The 14,750-nt window shown below is 41.7% G+C and overlaps 1 long non-coding RNA gene across 1 annotated transcript; it reads left to right on the top strand.

The window, feature by feature from the left end:
- Positions 1 to 3,246: 3,246 nt before the first annotated feature.
- LOC128808981 (uncharacterized) lies at positions 3,247 to 4,309 on the top strand. Its single transcript, XR_008437589.1, has 3 exons — positions 3,247 to 3,665; positions 3,788 to 3,888; positions 4,110 to 4,309. It is a non-coding gene; the product is annotated as an uncharacterized LOC128808981 (long non-coding RNA).
- Positions 4,310 to 14,750: the final 10,441 nt, after the last annotated feature.

Below are 14,750 nucleotides of genomic sequence, written 5' to 3'. Positions count from 1 at the left end.
AACAGAAAGTACAAGGTCCTGGGAGGATTAATCAACTCCCAACTCCTCCTTTACTCTGGACAGTATGTGCTGGCCTAACAGGAAAAATCTGACCAACAAGACTGAAATCTGGCTTTTACCCACTCCCAGTGAAAGCAAAACCATTATGCAGTCTAAATAGAGGAATAAATTTCTTTCAAGTCAATTAACAGCCTTGATTTTAAAGCATCACCACATCATAGGTTATAATTACTATTACTCAAAGAAAGGCAAAAATCTGGTAACTCTTACAGAATAGCTGGGGTTGGGAGAGACCTCTAGAGATTATCTAGTCCATCCCTGCTGCTAAAGCACCTATGGCAGGCTGCACAGAACCATGTCCAGGCAAATTTTCAATACCTCCAGAGAAGGAGAGTCCCTGTGGACTCTGGGCAGTCTATTTCAGTGGTGTCACTGACACAGCAAAGCTTTCCTCATTTAAAATTGAACTCCCCCGGTTTCACTTTTTGCCAATTGTCTCTTGTCCTGTCACTGGGTGTCGTGGTTTGACATGGAAGTGAATTTTTTCCAGGAAGTTGGGTCAAACCAATCAGTGGTCAGGTTTGGATATTGGCACCTGGAGTGACCACTGAAAGTATGGACACGCCTCTGAGAACACAGGGGGTTAAAAGCAAGAACTCCCGGGAGAACTCTCTCTTTTGGTTCCGGTCGTCAGAGAGTGCAGACCTCCCCTGCCCGGCCATGGGCTGGGTGGGGGAGGGGAAGCCATGCGGCCTTGTCCGGGTAGGCCGAGGGGCTGGGGGTCTGGAGCCAAGCCAGCTCCTGTGGACGGAAGGGTGGAGAGAAGTGGAGATGCCTTTGCCCCCCCCCCAAGAGGGAAAGAGACAGAGAGCCTGGCGGCACCTGGAAATCTGCCGGCAGAGGAGAAGGAGAAGGGGGGGAATGCCCAGCGTGGGAGGCGGAACGCCGGACAGAGATATCAGCCGTCCAGGGAGTCTGAACTTTTAACCCTTTCCAGGAAATGAGGGCTTTTTAAAAGTATTACTCCTCCTTGATTTGTAGTGGAAGAGAGACAGTCCAGGAACTGAGATGTTAGAAGAAGAAATATTTAGGTGGGAAGAGATGATGGAGTAGCTTTTGGCTGGACTTTTCTTGTTAGCCATGGACTGAACCAAACTCTCCTGCAATAGAGACTGCATTTTAGGGGGATGCAGTGGTGACCCAGGGAGACCTGTTTCAGCTTCGAGCAGCACAAGAATGGCGAGAAACGAGGAAAGCTGAAGAGGGAATGGTGATACCCTCTGTCTTCGGGAAGAAGATGAGTCCTGTTTGTGGACCCCTTGGCCCCAGGGGAAAATGGGGGGGACTGTAGTCCCAGGATGAGAAACTGAACTGTTATATCTTTGGGTCCGTGGCAAAGCATCCTTAAAGGAGCCCTATGAGCAGTCTGTCCATGCACGGTGGTGAGAGCACTGTGACATGGAATGGAGAGTGTCACACTGGCAGATTTTTTTCTTCCGGGTGGTGGCCATGTGTGACAGGGAAACACAGGGTGGCAGCTGTGTTTCCTGGGGGGCCTGTGGTGCAAGAGAGACTTCTCTCTCCCTTGATAGTTTGAGTATGGATTACCTGAAGGGTGGTGATTTGATCAGGAATCTCGGGTGATGTTTCATGGCTGGGTATCTTTGGAATTGGGAGGAGGAGGGGTGCTCTAAAAGGTCTTCATCCTGGATTTAGTTTATGTGTTTTCTGTATTAGTAGTAGTTTAATAAAGTTTTTTTTCCTCTGTTATTAAGCTTGGGCCTGCTCTGCTCTGTTCCTGATAACATCTCACAGCATTTATTTAGGAAAGGTGCATTTTCATGGGGACGCTTGCATTGTGCCAGTGTCCAACCATGACACTGGGCATCAGTGAAAAGTCTGGCCCCATCCTCTTGGCATCCACACTTAAGATATTTGTATGCACTAAGATCCCCTCGTCTCTTGTCAAGGCTGAACAGGCCCAGGTTCCTCAGCCTTTCCTCACAGAGATGCTTCAGAGCACCCTCATCATCTTTATTGCCCTCTGCTGAACCCACTGGACCCATGCCAGTAGTTCCTTGTATTTCTTGAACAGAGGAGCCCAGAACTGGGCACAGCACTCCAGATGTGCCTCACCAGGACCAAGCAGAGGGGCAGGATCACCTCCCTTGACCTGTTTGCAATGCTCTCCTTAATGCACCCCAGGATACCATTGGCCTTCTTGGCTCCCAGGGCACACTGCTGGCTCATGGACCTTGTTGTCTACCAGGACCCCCAGGTCCTTCTCCTCAGAGCTACTTCCCAGCAGGTCAGCCCCCAGCCTGTGCTGGTACAGCAGGTTATTCCTCTCCAGTGGCAGACCCTGCATTTGCCTTTGATGAACTTCACCAGGTTCCTCTCCACACAAGTCTCCAGCCTATCCAGGTTTTGCTGGGTGGCAGCACAGCTCTCTGGGGCACCAGCCACTCCCCCCAGTTTTGCAGTACTGGCAAACTTACTGAGGCTGCACTCTGTCCCTTCATCCAGGGCACTGATGAGTAAGATGAATGAGACAGGACCCAGTGCCAGTCCCTGGGTAACACCACAGGCTACAGGCCTCCAGCTGGACTCTGTGCTGCTGATCACAAAACTCTGAGCTCTGGCATGCATTCAGTTCTCAGTCTACCCAACTGCCCACTCATTCAACCCACACTTCCTGAGCTTGTCCATGAGGATGTCACGCAAAACAGTGTTAAAAGCTTTGCTGAAGTCAAGGTAGACGACATCCATCACTCTCCTCTCATCTACCCAGCCAGTTAGTCCATCCTAGAAGCCTATCACATAGGGCAAGCATGATTTCTCCCTGGTGAATCCATGCTGACTGCACCTGACAACTTTCTTCACTCCAACATGCTTAGAGTTGTTCCATCCATAAAATAAGTTGTTCCATCCCCTCTCCAGAGATGGTGGTGAGGCTGACTTGTCACCCTGTTTTTTTAGAAGTTTTAAAGTTCTTTTAAAAGTTTTTTATGCCTTTTGATGTTTACATATTTCCACTAGAGTTTCTCACGCGCTGTTCATGTAAATAATAATTGTTTTGTATTTTTCTTTGTGGAAGAAGAGAATTGAACTGAATTGATCAGTGTAGTTGGAGAGGTGGCAATTTCATCCTCCAATCCACTGTCACTTTTAGAATTCTATATATTGCGAGGTCAGAAATAAAATTTCCTTCTGTTTTTCTTTTGCATCTTAGAGTGAGTGCATGAGTTATTTCGTGTTGTAGTGCAACATTGACTGGCCTTCAGTTTCCTGGATCCTCTTTCTTGCCATTTTTGAAGACTGGAGTGACATTGACTTTCTTCCAATCCTCACATGTTTCTCCTGTGCTCTATGACCTTGGAGAGTGGCCTGATCTCAGGCACCTCTTCTATTCTCCATCACCATGGAGAGTGCCTTAGCAATAACATCTGGCAGCTCCCTCACCCCTGGTGGGTGCATCCCACAGGGGTCCCTGGATTTGCAGGTGTCATGTTTGCCTAAATGATCTAACCTGATCCTGCTCAACCAAGGGAAAGTCTTCCTTGCTCCAGACTTTCTCTCTTGCTTCCATGGTTTGGGAGTCCTGAGAGCTGGCCTCAGCAGCAAAGACTGAAGCAAACAAGACATTCAGTAACTCCACATACTCTGTATCCTTCATCACCACAGCACCCACTCCATCCAGCAGCAGACCCACATTTTCCCTAGCGTTCCTTTTGCTACTGATGTACTTGAAGAAGCCCTTCTCATTGTTCTTGACATCTCTTGCCAGATTTGATTCCAAATGGACCTTTCTATAATCTCTACTACACATCTGAAGTTGGACAGAAACACAGTACATGTTTGTGAGTGGACAAGCATGGATTTCTGCAGGTGAAAGGGTTAAGCATGTTCAGTTTCCCATATTTCTTGATCAGCTGATCCTAGAGAGGAGCTGTAAAGCCTGCAGTCCAATTCTAGCTTCAAAACATTGCCAGTTTGCCCTCGCTGCTTGGCAAGAAACAGCAAAATTGTGTTAACAGTTTCTTTCAAGAATACATGTTAGTAAGTGCCAAATGACAGTTGTAATGACCCTGATGCATTTCTCTCCTCAGGGCTTTTTTGTTTAGAAGCTGGTTGCCGCCCACGAAGAAAAAGATCATTCTTTGTCATGAACTCTCCCATCACCCTGAGCTTTCTCCACTGCCACCAGCACTATACCTAGTGAGAGTAAAGTAAGAAAACACCTCCTATTTAACAAAGAGCTACTCCCACATGGGATTATAAACACCATTAAAGGCCTGCTAAAATTCAAGGAGTCTTTCCATCAGTTTTAACAGGCTCTTGGTCAGGTCTTGAGAGTCTATTTTTATGAAATCACTCATTTCTTCCCTTGTTTATGTAAAGAACCTTTTTTTAAAATCCATGCAGAAAGACTCTATTTGGACTTGTATCAGGGCAATGGTTTAATCATAAGTTAAATTAAGAAGTGTCACTGTCTGCAGCCAAAAGAAAGACGCTAAGTCTGACACGGCACCTGTGCACTGCTTCTCAGGCTGAGCATTGACCTTGGTTGACAGGAACATGTGCCTGAGAAATGCACCCAAGGGGAAACTCATCACAACATGAACAATCACAGTAGAATGATAAACACCCACACTGCACAAGAAAGCTGCCAAACCCTCACAGCAGCCAGGACTCTAAGTGCATCTGGAAGGAGGTGTACTGAAAGAATATGTGTGTATACACAAGTATGTACATATGTGCTTGCACACACTCTCTTGCCCCACTTTGTGCCTAGAGTACCATGTTTCATTATGTAATAAAATGCAGGCATAAAAATACCTTTCTGCTCCCTTATGACAGAGACAATTAAAATTATTTAGGTTCCCCACATGCAATCACAGCAGAAGGTTATGATGTCTTGCAGTGATTTAATCATACTGATCCATTCACATACATTTTTCTCTTTAACAAGATAACTGATGTGTTTAGCTTTGAGCAGCTTAACTTTTCTTTTAATAATTTATGATTACATGCTCCCACAAGATCATCAAAGCTGTGAGAAGGCCATAAAAACACATTCAGTAAGAAATTAGTCTGTGTTTCCTCTTAACTAATGGAAGAAACAATGGTTTTAAATGTTGCATGGATGATTTTCTTGCACATGTGGTCTTACGCAAGAACCCTGCTGTAAAAGTCTAAGGTTGGCAGGCATCAAGGATGAACTGAAGAGCCAAAAGAGTCTTTATGGGCTCAAATCTCTTCACCCACACAGGTACTTGCACAAGCAGAACTCAATGCATTCATGCAAAGATCACTTAAACCATGAAAGATCAGGTGCATTCAGTGTTCACACTGTCAGAATACGCCTTTCTGAAAGTGAAATGCAGAAATGGCCTGCTGTGCCAATGAAGACTGAAAACAATTCTTGCTTTCATCTATCATCTTTCATCTAAAATATTTGCTGTCTCCTGCCACATGCAGCTCTCCACAGACCAAGAGTAATGAGGGCAATAAAAGAAGTTGAAGGTGCTTAGTTCTTCGGCATGAGAAGTATATTTGTAGCAACACAAGCAAGAATGCAAGAAATCCATTTTTTCTGTACCTTTATGTCAATCACAGGAGATCTGTATCACTCTTTTAAGGAGGAGACTTGGAAAAGAGTTGCACCTCTGGTGAAATGCATGGATATTCAGGGCTTAAGCATAGGTGTAACTGCAATCTGCCTGTAAGAATGTCTGATAAACTTCAATTTGGAATGCCAAATCTGACACCTTTTAGGTAGCTTTCACATTGCAAATGCCAACTCTGCTTAAGATGTGTGAAATCCTTGATGTGGCTAGAAAAAGCTGTAGATCAGCTCAAGCAGCAGATCCTGCAGGGTGCTGAGCCACTAAAGTCCCTTCACAATCACTGGTGGAGTGCATTCTTCCTGCTCTTGCCCACATGTGTGCATTGCAGCATTTAGTCACATAAATATGGGAAGAAACAGTGCATGATTTTGTTTTTGTTTCAAAGACTGTGCCTGCAGCCTTGCCAGAGCCAGATGCTGTAACTCCGCAGAGCTGCTATTCTGCAAGATGGGCCAGAATCTTCCAGTCGCTGGGTGTGGTGGGTGCGAGGTCGCCTCATTAGCATTGTTTGAAGCTGCGTGGGTAGTTTCCATTGTGGTCTAGCAGCCATGCAGGACACACCCAAAGAAGCTGGGTGAACTGCATGCAGGAATTAGCCCACGCTAAATTCCACACTTCCAAATTCCACAGCTGGATTGCTACCCCTACTCCAGCAAGTTAGTTGAAAGCCTGGTGGGTACATCTCCAGAGACAAGAGATGGGTGAAATATTGAAACAGGAGGCCCTTCTTTCTACATCCTACAGCACTTGAAATAAAGATGAGTTTAGTAGTAGGAGGCAGATCTGTTCAAGAGAGTATCCCAAAGAGAGAAAACATCAAATTTTCATGGTTTCAGTCACCTAAGCTTGAAGTTCTGGAAACCCTGAGTGTAAAAGGAGTAACTTCCTACTAATAGTACAGAAAACATGGAAATCCCAGTATTTTCCAGACTTTCTGATTGCTGAACAGTAAGAACAGATTGCCAGCTGGGAGCTTGGAAGCCCTGCAACAGACTTCCAGTCAGCCCACAGAGCAGGGCTGCCAGAGCACCACTGATAGCGTCTAGCTCTGCAACTACTCTACAGAGCTGATAGTCAGAGTCACCTGTCAAATGCCATTTTAACTGAGAAGCTGCAGGAACCACAGAGCATATTGATTTCAAAAATAAAATGTTTGTTGTTTCCAGCAGGAAATTATTGCAAAATTTCTGGTTGGCAGAAAAATTTCTTTTTATTTCCCAGATCAATTTTGACCAAAAACGTCTCCCCTGAAAAAAAAAATAAATAAAAATAAAGAGAACAAGGTTTCCCATGAACCAGAATTTCTCTTCTTCAGCCAATTTAAGTCAGTCAGAAGTGAAAGGGAGAAAAGGAGGGAGGAGTACTGTTAACCTGTATAAAACTTCTGAAGACCATTAAATTGCCAGACTTGTTTTCCTGTAGTCAGAGATGTTAATACCAGAAGGAACAACAGCAATTTCTCATCTCCACCTTTACATGAGCTGAAGTTACCAAGGCTTAACAAGTTACCACGTCAGCTGAATCAAGCAGTATTTGTACATCCTCAGCCCTTAAGCAGCACAAGACAATGTGGTTTAACATAACCATATTTGTTACTAGCTAAACCAAGTTTCATTGCCTTAAATATGCCTCAGTCTAAATGTATAAACACTTCTATTTTACCTTTAGAATATCTCAAGTTGGAAGGAACTGAGCTCTCATTAATCTGCAGTAATTTTTACATATATATATATATATATATGAAAAAGAAGCATAATTGATTTGCAGCATCATTACTTTGCTGTGGTACTACAGTGCCATTAGGAGCTCCACATGAGACCAAGACTCCCAACTCCCTTATTTAAAGTCTCTTCTGAGGCCATTCTGTGATCCTACAATTCCCTTACACAATAAGCAGGAAAAATAGCTGTTACTCTATCAGTTACTGATTAACTGAGATAATTACCTAATTATTAATTAATTACTGGTTCTACTTACCCAACTGTTTCAGATCAAACTTATGTCTGAGTCTTATGAGGAATCTCTCCCAGTCACAAAATGTGCTACAGATGACTATTTGAGCACATCACTCTTTTTTATATAAGGATGTGCTGCTATGCCCAGTTTATAGATTTAAAGGGGACCCATATCAAGTAATCTAAAAGTCATGCAGGAAAACTATGGTGTAGCAAAGCCTCAAATCCAACAGAATTCTACATCCCTTTTACACACTGATATACCCTCAATGATCTCTCCTTTGAGACTACAGTCTGTCTCAGTTTCCCAAGTTAGCTGTCAGGAGTGCTAGCTTATGATCATTGAAAATAATGAGATTGCTCCTATTGCTATCAACTGGAGCTTTGCAACTAATTTTAACAGAAACAGGCTCATTGAATTCAGAAATCTAAAAATACCACAATGCTTCCCTTATATTGCAAATAGAGCAGTAGACTAGTTAACAGTTAAGGGGAATATGTATATACATATGTATGTAATAATAGAAATATGTAAATTTAGAATATGTATGCTGTTGTGACAACAACCTGCAGACCCATGAAACATCCTGCATCTGACTTTTGCCTTGTTTATTTTCTCAGGGCCTCTGTTAACTTATCTCTCAGTCCATAAGATTCCTAGTCTGACAGAGATTTCAAACTGCTACCATTATAAAGTAACTGCAACGATTTAAAAGGAAAAAGTAGCCTACATCTATGGAAATTATTCTATTACTTTGCCTTAAAATAGAGATAGGAGAAAAGGCACATTTCAACACCGAGGTCAATATACAAGAGTACTAGCTCATCCTCCAACAGGACTGTCAAATGTAAGGATCAAATATCCCATGGTTTGCTGTGATTAAGGACATGCTCACTTCCCAGCATTTGCTGCAGTTCTGGCAAGTCGTGAGACAGCAGACTTTAAATCTGTAACATGACTGATAGAAGTGTTGTTTTTAAAGGTTGAAAATGTTTTAGCACTAAATATTAAGTCACTGAGAGATTAGAATATGTATGGGATCAATTTTTCACCACATTTCATCAGATTTTTATGCTGTGAAAAATAGTGGGGTTACTCTGGCATAAAACCAATGCAATGGAATGGAGACTCATACCTTTGGTCACTAACATGGCCCAGTTGTATATTCAAAAGGATATGGGGGAAAAATATTAAGAACAGGTGTCAAAGCCCAAACATGTTCTAAAATGACTTTCCAGTGCGACGCTAAGTAAAATCAACATTGTTTTTTGATAAACACTTTGGTAGCATGTGTTGGAGAGTCTGTGAGTCTCACTTTTCACTCATCGTTGCAGAATTTATGTCCATATCAATTACAGAAAGTTGCACCATCTTGCCACCAAGATGCAGTTGAGCCTGCAGTAGGACAAACTGTGTGACAGAGAGGTCACATGCCATGGAAAGTTACAGATGGAAGCAGATTCCAGCAAAAAGCCTGACATCATTCTAGCTGTTAGGCTGTGCTGTCTCCACTTCAATTCTCTCTCAGACATTTTCTTACTGAATCCAAGACTACCTTTTGAGTTTTGCCCTTGTTTATGGTCTCATAATAATTACACTCATGTCAGACAAGATTCATGAAGGCCATGAGAAGATAGGCCAAGCAGTACGGAAGAAATTTCTGCACGAGACAAAGATGTAAGACACAAATCCTAGAAGATGGTAGTCTGGAGAAAAATGGCTTGGCAAGTTGAAATGAGGGCCATAAAGTCATAAAATTATAGAATCATTTGAGTTGGAAGAACCTTAAAGCTCACAGATTTCAGTTAGAAAATTCATTTAAATCAACCAAAAATGAGACGGTCCACATTGCTCTTTGCTCCTTTAGGTTTGTTTTCTTCAGTTTAGATGAGCTCTGCCTTTGAGCTCTTTCTGCCAAACTCTTGACAAGTTTAATTTTGAAAACTGACAACAACAAGGAAGCTTTTAACTGTTTTTATATTAATCTACTTCAACTCATTTTTATCTAGCTAGAGGCAGGGTTTAATCAATTACAGGTTCTTTCTCTAAAGAAGGCCTCAGCTCAACTTAACCACAGTTTACACTGTGGCCTACATTACTAAATTCCAATGGCATTTAACTTTTTGAGGTCTTTCTTTAGAGTGGTAACACTGAGCTTTACATGATACACAGACAAGGGTTTAGGAAATGCCAGATGGTTACTCCTGAAAGGATTTACTGATGGACTACGCCACCACTAATGGAAAACTGAAGAGCACACTTAGCCAGAGTATTGTCAGACATCAGGATTTCTCACTACTCATCACACACACACAAACAAAAAAAACCCTTTCATGCTTACTGGGAAGCTCCTGGAAGAGCCCAATTCTACATTCCCTGCAAACCCCCAAATTCCCTTGGATTTCACTAACAATTTTGAGTTGCACAAGCATAATTCCCTCTCCAACTAGTAACTTCTGCCAGAGCCACAAAAGGCATGACTCTCCTACAACTGTTAGCCAGAAGATTTAGCCTTTTTGAGCTCAAATTGTCAAGCTATTCTCTAGCTCTGGTAGTTCCAGGTTCAATTCCTGGTAATGATTAGGACAACAGTTACTTCACAGGGAACACTGAATCCATCTCTAAGTACTTCAAAATTTCTTAATATAGAGGAACACCTTTAGTTTTATTTTAGTAGGCATAAATGTATACCCACAGGCTCTCTCAATATATGATTGGGGGGAAAAAAAGCATTGAAAACTGATTTGTAAGAGGAGGTGCAGATAAATAATAAATGCTTATATAACACAAAATGGCACATAATATTAGAAATCATTAACTGCAATAAAAACCAGATGTCACTCTGTCTGTAACAACCCCACAAATTTCTACTTGTCTGTTACCTCTGGGGTTTTTCTTTTACATATACACTTACATGTTAAAACCTGCAATTTCCATGGCAAAGACAAATCAATGAGCTTTTATGTCTGAGCTTATGAGGTTTGATAATTTTCTAAATTTGCCTAGCATAAACACATAACAGCTTCAAGCAGATGACTCAAAAAATCATATAACATTATCTGTGTATGTATTTACCGCTTATGTTTAGGAGGAAAAACACATTCAGTGAGAGAATGATATCTTTTCAGGAATTTAAACAAAACACACACACACAAAAAAAAAAAAAAAAAAAAAACACCACAAAAAAAAAAAAACAGAGTGGAATTTAGGCTTACAAACAGGAAGATATACAGCAATAATTGCATAACAGCCTCACTGATTTTTTGCATTGGCTCAAGGAAGCTCACTGTATGAGCACACAGTCTTTGGTACACTGTAGCTAAACACAAAAACTGCTTAAAATCCCAACTCTGGAAAAACTTCTGAAAAAACTTAATTTGAAATTCTGCTGCAGTCAGTGGGACATGCTTATCCATATTTATATGCTTGGCAGCTGAGGACCCAAAAGATCTACAGCAGGTTCCTCTTTCCCCTTGCACATTGAGGTTCTTTCAAATCCCACCAACCATTTACAGAGCTCCAGCTCTCAGCTGAATAAAATGCTTACAATAATCTGGAGAGCACAGTCTAGACAACCCTAATCCTGAGAACATATTTGCTACCGCAGGGTACCAAAGGTCTTCAAAAAATTGTAAAAAAGTAGAGAATTTCCTTCCCTTTGGAAAGAGTGAAGTCCGCTGCATGTGTTTACTTGGACTCACCCTAACAATTGCTTTTTCCTCCACAAAATGTATTAAGGGCCTAATATCATACTCTATTCCTATAGTGATCAAATTCTACAGATACATAAATTATCAAATATCTGCATTTAAACTGTTACAATCCTTGTTGTCAGGAGCAGTAAAAGTCTATATGTTTACATGTTTAATCAAGATGAAAATTATAATCTAAAGCAATAGGATGACTTGACTTCTGTCTTCGTAGAGAAGAAACTGCAAGCTCTTTTTCTTTTTTGCAGAAAAAATAACATTTACTGATGATATACAAATGTTAAGAAAGAAAAGTATGAACAAACAAAAGCTGTTTCATCAAATTCTCTGACAGACACACAAAAAGGAAATGTCAAGATGCTTTACATTAATACGATGCAGTTTATGACAGGTAGTTAACCCTTTTAAAATCATAGAATAGGTTAGGTTGAAATGAACCCTAAAGAATATCCAGTTCCAACCCCCCAGCCATGGGCAGGGACACCTACCACTAGACCAGGGTGCTCAGGACCCTATCCAACCTGGCCTTGAACACTTCCAGGGATGAGGCACCCACAACTTCCTTGAGTAAGCAGTATGTCACTACACTCACAGTGAAGAAATTGTTCCCAATATCTAATCTAAACCTGCCCTCTATCAGTTTAAAGCCATTACCCCTTGTCCTATCACTCCATGCCCTTGTAAAACGTCCCCCTCCAGCTCCCTTTTCAGTCTCTTTAGGTACTGAAGGTATCTAAAGATCCCCAGATCCTTCTTTTTTCAAGGCATGAGTGATGCTGAAAACTATGTGACTGACTTAACTCATTTCCCTGCATAGTACAATTTGTTTATTCTACAATGGGAAATTCCCCTTCTTTTTTAGTCAACTTCAAAGTTTATTTTGGTGCAAGATTCCCCTCAGATACAGCAATGTGACCACCTGACCTAAGCTGGAGTGTGGTAATACACATCCATACTGCCCTTCCTCCTGCAGCATCTTTTGCAATGTGTGCTGTTCACACGCCAAACACTCTTTCACCAATAAACTCTTTATTGGGAAATTAGGTAAACTGACCAACTATGTGTACCAATTGAGGGTAAAACTGATAAAAACTGGCTAGAGGAACACACAAGCTGGGGCTTATAGTAAGAGAGAGGAAGCCTGCTGGAGAGGAAAGAGCAGGGGGAAAAGATAAAAGTGGTCTCTGAAAATTAAAACAATTTAATTTGTGTCTCTATATATCATGTATTTGCATTTCACCATGATAATAACAGGATCCACCAAGAAACAGTATAATTGTATGAGGAGAGACACCAACAGTTTTGTACAGGACTCTGCTGGGAAAACTTGTTCAGGAAAGGTCTTCCCCAAGACTCCTACCAGAACCTGCAAGCAGTTTGTAACCTGCTCGCTGGCAGAGCTCAGACACTCACAAATTGAGATGACAGCTGGGCATGGTTTTATGGAGCCTAGCAAGGCCCACACATTGCAGTTGGGTGCCTGCATCCCTCTGCAGACCTATCTGCTAGAATTTTACTCAAGTTTACACAGGCCATCTGTGTAGCAGCCCAAGTGACAGTGCCGGTGCACCGCCGCCCACCGCACCAGTGACTGAGCAGCAACGCCGTCTCTCTCTTTCCAACCACCTTCTGCCACAGCTCCTCCACTATGAGCCACTGATTTGGAAACAAAAATCCATGCAGGGCCATTTCTCATGGAAAGCAGGGTTAAACACTGTGGGCACCAATCTGTAAGGCAGGGGGGGTCTGAGAGGCAGATGCCCTAGCAGGGACAGATCTGGTGCTGGTTAGAGAGCCACAGCCTCGAGTACATTTTGAAAAGCTTACATATTGCACAGTTCCTTAGCTACTCCACACTGTGCTTCTGTACACTGCACTATAAAATCTCCCAGTGCAGTAGGTGGGCTGGCTATTTTTAAAGTGCTTTGGATGAGTTTAGGCTGATTATTATGCCTCTTTGATTCTCCTCCTTTTTGCAAAACAGACTGAGTTTTGACTCAGAAATAAATACGTCTGGCAAAAGAAAACAAAGTCAGGCTTTATGTAAAATTTACACTGAACATAAACCTAAGTCTAAGTACAAGGCAAATAATTTTGATAAGTGGTTAGTAAGTTAATAAAGATACTATTCATCAACCTACTGGAGTTGAACATGATAGTGATTTATAAATCTCTGGAATGTTTTTTACTGGTGTATTTATAACTGCTTACACCACATGGTCCTCACATGGCTAACCAGCTCTGCAGGATCTGTTTGTTATTTAAGAAAAGCATATTAATGAAATCTTAACATAAACTGAGTGACCAGAAAATATAGTGACAGATATTATATTTTATAATCCATACATGAACTAAAAAATTTACCATATCATTCTTTAAATAACTCTTAACATATTGAGCCAGCGGCAGTAATTCATACATATTAAATAAACAAGAAAGAAAAGGTTACAATGGAAAACTGTTCCATTGCTGTAAAAGTGGAACCTAGTGAGCTCCAAAGCTCACAAGATGCTGCTGAATAGGTTCTCAGGTTGAAGAGTTCGAAGCTCAGCCTCAGGAAGTGTTTTAATTCAAATTAAATATAATAACAAAGTGTCTTATTAATTCTTCCTGGCAGGTTAGAGGAGGATGTTGTATGCACCATCTGTGTCCTTTGTCATGCAGCTGGCAGCAATGCTGGACTTTCCCAGGGCCCTGCAGGAGTAGCTAAGGAAGACCTCACCATTTCTCACTACAGCAGGCACTCCATGTTCAGACTGCACTCCCAGTTGCTGCAACAGAAGGGTTATGAACTCTTGCACTTCCACAAGTCCATTTCAAACAGACTTTCAGTGCCGGTAGTCTTGCACAAAAGCTTGTTTACAGATTCAGAAAATGAACAGAAAAATAATGCAGTTGCTTTCATGTCAAAATTTAACTGGACTCGATAAATATTTTAGGATCCAAGGTCCTAAAATTCACATCCAAATATAGATGACACATAAGGAATAAGGTAATTTTAATACAAAGATAATTCCTAGAACATTGCTTGAGCTTTAATGACTAGTTAGAAAGACAAACTAAACAGCCAGCTTATCCTGGAAAGATTGAGACCCTTTTTCACAAATGACTGTGACCTGTTTATTGGGACACAAGACTGGACTCACAATATATCAACTGCATGCACCCTCTGGGTCTGAACTTTGGTTACCTTCCTCCTTGTCTCTATTCTTTTGAGATCTAGCACTAACTGTATTAACACTTTTTCCTAGTTTCATCTAGGTGGCTTAACTCTGAACTGGAGCAGAGCAGAGACTTGTTTGCACAGCAACCCCCAACCTTCAAACATACTGCAACAATTAACAGCAACTTCTGTCACCACCTCTTTGCACTGAATAGATATCTCTGAGCAAACAGACCCTTGCACAGTAGCCCCAGGAGCCTGAGAGGCTGCAGAATCACCAGTAAGAAAACC

The sequence above is a fragment of the Vidua macroura genome, chromosome 6, assembly GCF_024509145.1.
Source record: "Vidua macroura isolate BioBank_ID:100142 chromosome 6, ASM2450914v1, whole genome shotgun sequence".
NCBI lineage: Eukaryota > Metazoa > Chordata > Aves > Passeriformes > Viduidae > Vidua > Vidua macroura.
The sequence above is the reverse complement of the archived record's forward strand: the minus strand, read 5'-3'. Positions and strand labels throughout refer to the sequence as shown.